The sequence below is a fragment of the Nannospalax galili genome, unplaced genomic scaffold (genome assembly GCF_000622305.1).
Source record: "Nannospalax galili isolate Female #2095 unplaced genomic scaffold, S.galili_v1.0 scaffold427, whole genome shotgun sequence".
NCBI lineage: Eukaryota > Metazoa > Chordata > Mammalia > Rodentia > Spalacidae > Nannospalax > Nannospalax galili.
Window position 1 is genome coordinate 1,067,068 of NW_008356259.1, and position 9,773 is coordinate 1,076,840.

A 9,773-nucleotide genomic window follows, 5' to 3' on the forward strand; every position below is an offset into this window, starting at 1 on the left:
CATGCTGTGAGCAAATTTGTGTGTGTATTTGTGTGTGTGTGTGTGTGGGTTAGTGTGTGTGTGTGTGTGTGTGTGTGTGTGTAGAGAGAGAGAGAGAAAGCAGTCTCTCGAAGCATTACCCTTTGTAAACCAAATAAATGACTTCAGGAAGAATGCTGTCTCTGTAGAGTATCTAACACCTAAGCACGCTTGCTATTTGTTCATCATTTGAGTTCAGCTGCTTATTCGTTCTGCTGAGAAAATGTGAGCTGTCGTGGAACATTCTCGCTGACACCCTCTGCTCTCCCTGTAAGGATGACTTAGAGACTTAGTGGTGTGTGACACAGAGATAAAGATGGCGTACCACCTGGTGGAGCTGAGCACTCCCCGGGTTCCTGCTCAGAGCCTTTTCTTTCAGTTCAGAGTTATCAGGGGTTGTGTCTCTTCTATCTTTGTAATTGTCTCACCCATCAAAGTCATGAAATTAGGTTTTTGAAGGCTTGTCCTTTCATTAATTCAGAAAACTGAAAGAAGCAATGTAATACTTATTTTAAGAGTATGAGTAGAGGGGCTGGAGAGATGTCTAGTGGTTAAGAGCACTGACTGCTCTTGCAGAGGACTGGGGTTCGATTCCCAGCACCTACATGGTGGCTATGAACTGTTCTTAACTCCAGTTCCAGGGGAATCCGAAGCCCTCTTCTGATCTCCACAGCATTGCATGACACAGGTGCACTCGCATACATGCAGGCAATACACTCATACACATAAAATAAAAATAAAAAAAGAATAGAAATAAAATCTGATTTGATGTTTTGTCCAGAAGACTCTTAGAAACTTTTCAATAAAAGTTTTTCCGTGCTTGCATGTTTGTGTGTGTGCAATTATAATCTTTTGTTTCACTTTTCAATCCATAACCATTTATTAAGAATTTATTGTTCAGGAAGAAATGTTAAATGCCCATATTCACAATTTAAAATAATTATTTCACCCCAAATGAAAGCTCAGTTATTGAGATTATTTTTAGTTGGAGTAGAATTTCAGCATTAAGGTTTTAGCTGACCTTTACTTCTAACAAAAGGTTTTTCTCATGCCAGAGATTAATATACTCTCAATGACAAAAACATTTGTCATTTTTTTTTATGAACTTGACATTTTTCTTCTCGAGTCGATTCACAACCAAATCAGAAAGATACAAAGCATTCAACAGAAGTGTCTAGGCAGCCTGGGCTGACAATTTGTCATTGCTTGTAAGGACTGATGACATGAAGAATATCTATCTTTGTTACTTCAGTATCACAAGTTCTGTTTGGATGGAATAGTCTTTGTCTTTAATATTTACAAATAAAACAACTTTAATACCTTTATAATTTAATAATTTTGTTTCAAAATAATTCATTTACTAAGATTATTGCTTGATAAAATGCTAAATTAGAAGGCAAAAGTAATCTAACAAATATTTCAAGACTTTTTCACTAGGCTTTATTTTGTTGTGACTGGATTTGGGGGGGTTAATGTTTTATTTATTCTTTGAGAATTTCATATAATCTATTTTGATCATATTGAAACTTACTCCCCCAATTCCTCTCAGATCTCCCCTCCTCCCTACTTCTACCCTTCAAATTCTCTCTCTCTCTCTCTTTTAAGTCGATCAAGTCTAATTCATGTTTCCCAATCATGCCCACTTCTCCCCTCCATGCTGGGATTTTTGTCTGTCTTGGGCATGCTGTCACATGTGTTCAGGTACAAGTACTTTCCTTATTGTGTATGAAAAACACTTGTTTCCTTGTATTCATTCACCACCTCTGGTAAATCTTTTAGTCACGTCTTCCACACTGCTCCCTTAGCCTTTTGGTGAGGGGTGCGATGTAGAACTATTTAGGGCTGAGTGAAACAACTTCTTATTCTCTGCAGGCTGACTAGTTGTGGGTCTCTGTGTTAACTTCCAACTGTTGCAAGAAGGAGCTTCTCTGGTGAGAGTTAAGAGATGCATTAATCTATGGATATAACAATAAGTCAATAGGAATTTGTTTAATACTCTGTACATTTAGCAAAATTATGGTAGTGGGGTCTCCCCTGTGGCCTGTGAGCTGTCTAGCCTTAGATTCTTGGCCCTGATAACAGTGCCAGGTGTGGGTTTCATCTTGTTGAGCAGATCTTAAATCCAATCAGAATGTGTTTGGTTACTCCCATAACATTCTTGTCAGTATTGCACTGGTTGGCATATCTTTCCAGGCCAGCTGTTGTTGTTTGCAGACTTCACAGCTGGGTAGAACTGATGATTACTTTTCTCTTCTGGTAGCATGCATAGCACCTTGCATGACTGTGAAAATTAGCCTGTAGGGATGCAGCTTTGAGGTAACAGCATTATTTCCCCATGTTCTATGACTAAGGTGTGCATTTCTTCAGCAACAAGGTCTGAAGGGTACTCAAGAGCAATAGCAATGGCCACCACTGTTTGAGGATCTATCAGACACCCCTAGCCAACAACTCTGAAAAATGGAGTCCATTTCTGCCATTGGGATTTTTATTTGCTGGCCCATGATGTTTGAGAGGGGCATTGTCCCTCTATTACAAAATAACTCCATTTAAATAATTTTTATATGTATGTGTATATATTGTAGAAAGCTTCTACAGTAGCAAATTTTCATATGAATTTTGCAAAAGGCTTTTAGATGTTAGTTATCCCTCCCTATACCCCCTTCTTTACCCTGCTCTCCCATCTCACACCCCATTTAACTCTTTGTGTTCCATTATTTCCCTTTCTCTTTTTATATCACTGTATTTTATTTCCCTTCCATGAAAGTCACTTCTCCCATGGCCCTTACTAGTTCCCTGACCTCTATGGGCATTTCAAATGAAATACATATATCTAAAGATTCAAAGCCAGCATCTATATATAAAAGAAAACATGTGACATTTGTCTTTCTGGGTCAGGGTTAACTCACGCAAAATGATTATTTCCAGGTCCATCCATTTACAAATTTCATAACTTCATTTTTCTTAACAGCTGAATAATATTCCATTGTACAAGTGTATCCTACTTTCATTATCCATTCATTGGTGGATGAACATCTAGGTTGCTTCTATTTTCTGGCTATTGTGAATAGAGCAACAATGGACATGGATGAATGGATATCTCTGTAGTAGCATATAGAGTCCTTTGGTTATATGCCCAAGAATAGCATAGCTAGATCACGTGGTAGATCTATTTCTAGCTTTTTGAGGAACCTCCACAATGATATCCACAGTGGCTGCACAAGTTCACATTTTCACCATTGATTAACTCTTGATACATAACCTATTATCCCTAAAACTTAGTGAGCAAAAACTAGTATTTTTAAATCTCTTGGTTTATGAATCATGATTATGGGAAATGCCTGGCAGGTCTATATAGCGTCTTCTACATCTTACTAAGCCAAGCAAAACTCTTCCTTGATGTCACGTTCATCTCTCTGCCTGGAAATTTAATACTCTTTGTGCTCCCTGCACACACACACACACACACACACACATGTGCATACGCATGCAGACATACATGCATACATGCATACATACTTATGCTCATCACATATACATATATAAAAATTATTTTTAAGAACTATTGTTCTAAAGAAGTTTGTACTTCATCAAAAAAGGAATAAAATATGTGAAATGAATATTCAGTATAATAAATATGGGAAGTATTGCAACAGAAAAATGCATTAAGGGCTCAGTGAAGTTAGAAAATTTTTTTTAAAAACAAAATAGAGCAGGCCAGAATGGTTGTCTCCAAGCAAGGCTAAACAAGGACCGTTCATACTGAGGATTCTGTGAGGTGGTCAGAAATAAGGACTCAGGCATTTAGAAGTTTACTTCATGCTTAGATGTTAAGGTTCATGATCTTTATCTTCCTTTTTTGAAAATTTTAAATGCAGTTTGTAAATTTGTCCATCTTTGTATGTGTGTATGTGTATAAAATACCTCCCCCTTTTCCAAATATTATTTTTAAAATTGGGTTTTCCTCTTAGATCCGTAATTAGCCTATTTAAAATACATTCCTAGAAACATTTTACTGAGAAATAATTATTTTTTATTTCTGTATTTAAGAGAGAACCTTCTCATTAAGATAATAACCCTGTAGTATAAACACTATTATTAGATGTAGTTATTAGGCACAGGTTATAGTCATATTAGCTATAGTTATATTAGTTATTGGATGTAGGTTCCATATCCAGGCAGTGGGGTACCAAGGATTTAGTAAAAGTACCAAATTCTAGAATGCAAAAGTAATTTCACCTAAGGAACCTCAAAGCTATGGCACCAGGAGTGAACCTAATCATTGTATTCCTATATTCTTAAATTTTTCAGCCACATTATTATATATATGTATATATCTACACATGCATATATATGAACTTTATTAGTTTTAAGTGTCTTTTTTGTTTTTGTTTTGTTTTGTTTAAGAAAGGGTGTCCCTATAACCCCAGCTGGCCTCGATCTCACAGAGATCCCCAGCCTCTGTTTCCCAAGTGCTGAGATTAAAGGGATGCACCACTACACTGGGCAGTTTCAAGCACCTATTTTCATTTAGCTGTATAAAGCTGTAAGCTCCTGAATACTCTTCTTCTACAACAACCCATGCTCACATATCCACCTTTTATTTATCATGATATGAATCACATATAGTGAAACACACAAGTCTTGATGTAAGACTTGCTAACTGCTTGCTCATGTGATACTTATATTATCACCATCAGATCAGGACATGATCCTTCTCCACTCTAGTTCCCAAATACCACGTTCTGTAAATAATTCACCAGAGAAAACATCATCCTGAATTCTGTCCACACAAATTAGAGAATGTTTTCTTGGTCTGAATTTCTTTTAAAAATAATGAAATAATAAGTAGATTTTGAAGCCCAGTTTCTTTCACTAAACTTAATGTATTTGTAATTTATCCATTTTGCAATCAAAAGTTACACATAGAAGTATTTTTACTTTTAACTGATATATTGAATCCACTTTGATGAGTATAAGACAAGTTTTCAAATCAGTTGTATTGTGAATAGACATTTGAGTTCCTTGAAGTGCAGAGATGCCGTGATTAGATTGGTGCATTCTTCTGTGAGTGCATGTTTTTTTTTCCTTTGACCATATCATTGAAGAGACAATGCTGGAACAGAAAAAAGGTATATAAGGGGTGTGTGTGTGTGTGTGTGTGTGTGTGTGTGTGTGTGTGTGTGTGTGAAGCAAGATCCTATGCAGGATGAAAATGCACTCAAACCTGCCATATGTGTACACAGCACACAAGCATGATTGTCAATAAGTAGAGAAAGGTTTAGGAAAGGTCTTATTTTTCTTTTATGTGTTTGCCAGTGCCTTGAGAGGCCAGAAGAGGGCATTGGATTCCCCTGGAACTGGAGTTAAGGACAAATGTTAGCCTGAGAACCAAAGCTGGGTCCCTTGCAGGAGCAGGCTATGCTCTTAATCGCTGAGCCATCTCTCCAGACCCCTCTTTTTTATATAGTATCTAGTATACACACAGTTTCCTTACTCTAGTTTGATTTTTTGTTTGTTTCTTTCTTAAAGGCAGGGTCTCCTTGTAGCCCCAGCTGGCCTGAAATGCTCTATGTAGATTAGGTTGGCCTCAGTCTCACAGAGATCTGCCTGTCTCTACCTCCCAAGTGCTGGGATTAAATGATTGTGCCACCATGCCTAGCTTAGTTTGAATTTTCTGTTTGCAAATTTCGTACATGCATACAATATGTTTTGATCAAATTCACCTCCAAGTTCCTCCCATTCATCCCCCTCAGTCCTCCCCACCAGAATTCCCTCCCCACCTTCAGGTGTTTTTTTAACCACTGAGTCTAATTGGTACTGCTGGTATCTGCATGGATACAGAGCCATTCACTGGAACATAGGCAACCTACCCAGGCCCACAACTCTGAAGAAAACTCATGCTCTCTCCCCCAGGAACCATCAATTGCCAATAATCAACTCAGCTAGGGGTGGGGCTTTGTGAACCCCTGCCCAACCATGTTGGAATTTTGACTGACTTGAATTTATGCAGGTTTTTTGCATGCAACCAAAACTCCTGCACGTTCATGTGTGCAATGGGCCATTCGTGTCCAGGGAATATTGCTTTGGAGTAGTCTTCCTCAAACTATTGCACTTGCAATCTTCCTGCCCCCTCTTCCACAATTATACCTGAGCTTTGTGGCAAGGGAGTATGCTATTGATGTGATGTGATTGTGTGAAAGCTAGTTACCCATAAAACATTCATGCCACTGTTGTAACAATGAACATAACTTGTCAGGCTGGTCATTCATTATTAGAGCTCACAGGGTTCACAGCTGGGTAAGATTGTTAATGGCTTGTCTCCCCTAGCAGCCTGCATAGCACCTTTTGGTTTTTAATGAAGGATAGTCAGTATGGAAGAAGTCTCCAGCATCTACTTGATTTTTCCATGTCCCATGACCAAAGTCTGTGTTGTCTTCAGCAATAGGGTTCCAAGGGTGGGTATCTTGAGCATGGCACAAGGCTTTATGTTTGTGATTTATGGTTTCTGTAAAGAACATTCCCCTTCTCCACATGTAGGATAATTCCAATTAATTTGTTTTAAAAATATTTTCTATTAATTTTTGCCAGGTGTGGTGGCACATGCCTTTAATTCCAGAGGCACTTGGTAGGTAGAGGCAGGTGGATCTCTGTGAGTTCAAGGCCAGTCTGGTCTACATAGCAAGTTCCAAGCTAGCTGGGGCTATACGGAGACCCTGTCTCAAAAAGACCAAAAAAAAAATCTTATATTTTTTAGGATACTTATAAAATAGTAAGCTTCCATATTTTTTTAACTTCCCTAGTGGGGTTGGAGAGATGGTTCCATAGTTAAGAAGACTAGCTTCTCTTTCAGAGGACCCAGGTTTAGTTCCCAGAATCCACATGGCAGCTAACAACCACCAGAAACTTCAGTTCTAGGGAATTCACCCTCTTCCAGACTCTGCAGGCATTTCACAACACAGATGCACTTACATACAAATAGGCAAAACACTCATACACATAAGAAAAAGTATCTCGTCAGGTTGATCAGGCTCCAGTATATTAACCTACACTGATCATTTAGAGATACAAACTTGGGCTACAGAGATGCTCAGCAGTTAAGAACACTGGTTGTTCTTGTAGAAGACCCAGGTTCAAATCCCAACACACACATGGCAGCTAATAACTGTCTGTAACTCCAGTTCCAGGGGATCCAACAGCCTCTTCTGTTCTCCTTGGGTGTTGCATGACATGGGTGCACTTACCTACACGCAGGCAATACATACATACACATAAAATAAAAATCATATACAATAAAGAAAAGTCCTAAGAGAGTTGATTACAACTAATAACACACACACACACACACACACACACATATATATATGTAGGAAATTTGGTGAGGAGGTAATAACGGGAGTGTAAACAGGGAAGAGATCTGAATACAATTAAAATATAGTGTATGAAATTTCCAAAAGTTCAATGAGAAAAACAGGGTGACAGGTCTCCCCAGTAAAGCAGGCTTATCTGAAAGAAAGAAAATTTAACAACCCAACTTCCTTAGTTGTTAGTCATCCTAGTCATCCTTTCTAGAACACACTCCTGCCTCCCACCTTCCTGTAGCCTTCTTCCCCATCGTTCCTTTTCCCTCTTCATACCACCTTTGTCCTACTACCTCATTTCAGCTCTTTCGTCCTTCCCCCATGGCCATTTTCTAGTTTTCATGGCTTCAGTGGGCACTCCAAGTTAAACACACAAACCTAAAGATTTCTAGGTAGGATCCACATATGGGAGAGGGGAGATCATGTGCTATTTGTCTTTCTGGGTCTGGGTTACCTTCCTGAATGTGATCTTTACAGTTCCATCGATTTACCTGCAAATTTCAGAATAAAATTCCATTGTGTACACATACAAATATTTTCATTATCTGTTATCAGTTGAAGGGGTTCTAGCCTGTTTCCATGCCCCAGGTACTGTGAATAGAGCAGCAAAGAACACAGTTGGGCAGGTGTCTCTGTGGAAGGATAGAAAGGCTCTGACTGTATTCCCAGGGGTGGTATAGTTGGGTCATATGGTGGCTCTATTTCTAGTCTTTTGAGTAATTTCCACACTGATTTCCATAATTTCTATACCAGTTTGCACTCCCCCAAATAATGAATAAGGGTTTCCCTTTCCCACATCCACACCAGCATGTGCTGAAATTCGACTTCTTAATCTTAGTCATTGTGAGTGGGATAAAATGAAATCTCAAAATAGTTCATTTGCATTTCCATGATTGCTGAGGATGTAGAATACTTTTAAAAATATTTCTAAGTCTTTTAAATTTCTTCTTTAAATTCCACTTCCCTGTAATAGATGAATAATGAAATAATATATAGTTCAAAACTACAGGGAGAAAAACATCCATTGAAGTTTTATTTCCGTTTCTAAAATTTAATATTTTAAATTTCCAGTCAGTACTATATCATATTGCTAATATTTGTGCTAAAATATGTCTCTAATTCTAACAGTATGTTTACTGGAAAAATGTCTGTGTCTATTCATTGTTCCTCTTGGCTCTTAGTGGCATTGTCCTGTTTCTTCTGTATTCTGCAACCTGCATCTAGCAGAACATACATTTGATATATTTCCATGAGTAGAAACGTTTTCCTGTATCCAGCAGCTTGGTTGAGGACTAGTCACTCAGTTGTCTCCTGGCATATGCTGAGCTGGAATTAGATTAAAGCTGGAAATGGGTTAATTTCACCTGTGACTAACTCAAATCTCAATTCACTGAGGTGTCAACTCTTTGAAACCTCCATTATTTATATCTGATTGGGATTGAAAGAAATTTTACATATTTTAGCTCAATAGTATTTAAGCACCTTGTTCATACAGGATGGCATTTCTTTCTTCTCAGTAACCCCTCCTCTATTTTTTTTTTTTTAGAAAACAAAAGGACAGAGGAGAATTACTATCCCATTTATTGGGTATTGCCTCTTTCAGAGGTCACTCACCACATAAAGAGTTTTGCCAAAGTATATTTACATCTTGAATTGGATGCAAACCAGGCATCTTTCTCAAAGTTTGAAGGCGACTTGCAAAGGGTTGGTGTTCCTCTCAAATTTACTTTCCTTCTTGTTAGAATCAGCCACACTACTCATAAATACAATGATGAGATTTGTGACTCTAGGAATCAACTGTATGGGTCATGTACTGCAGTTTCTCCTGGTGATGGAAACATAGGGCAACTGAAGTGGCTCAGTCACGTTTAGGCTAGAGCTAAACCATTTTAAATATATATTCAACACCATGTTTATGGAGAAATTTCAGTTGGTAAAATGTTTGCTGTGTAAGCATGAGGACATGAGTTTGGTCCCCAGGACCCCTGTAAAAAGACTGGGAGTGGTGGTGGTGAGTGCTTGTACTCCTAGCAGTGAGGAGGTGGAAAAGGGAAGATCACTGGGGCTTGATGGCCAGCCAGCCTCATCTAGCCAGATTAGTAAGCCCCAGATCAGTGAGAGTCCCTATCAAAAAATAAGGTGGATGGTTCTTGGAGTAACACCGATGGTGAACCTCTGGCCTCATGCACACATATCCACACACGTGTAAATATACATGCACACACATATACATACATACATAAACACACACAATGCAGTTCAGGTTTCTCTCTTCATTTCTCCTTGGTTGTATATCCAGCACCTAACGTGGCAATTAAACTGGAAGTGGAAGATCGGCATGATGTTGTCATGCCACACTCTGGTCTTGTGTGGCTGACTTGAAGAGCGGCAGCAGAT

At 38.5% G+C, this 9,773-nt stretch overlaps 1 pseudogene; it reads left to right on the forward strand.

Moving 5' to 3' along the window:
- LOC115067829 overlaps positions 1–4,565 on the forward strand; it is a 6,409-nt pseudogene extending 1,844 nt beyond the window's left edge.
- The last annotated feature ends 5,208 nt before the right edge of the window (positions 4,566–9,773 follow it).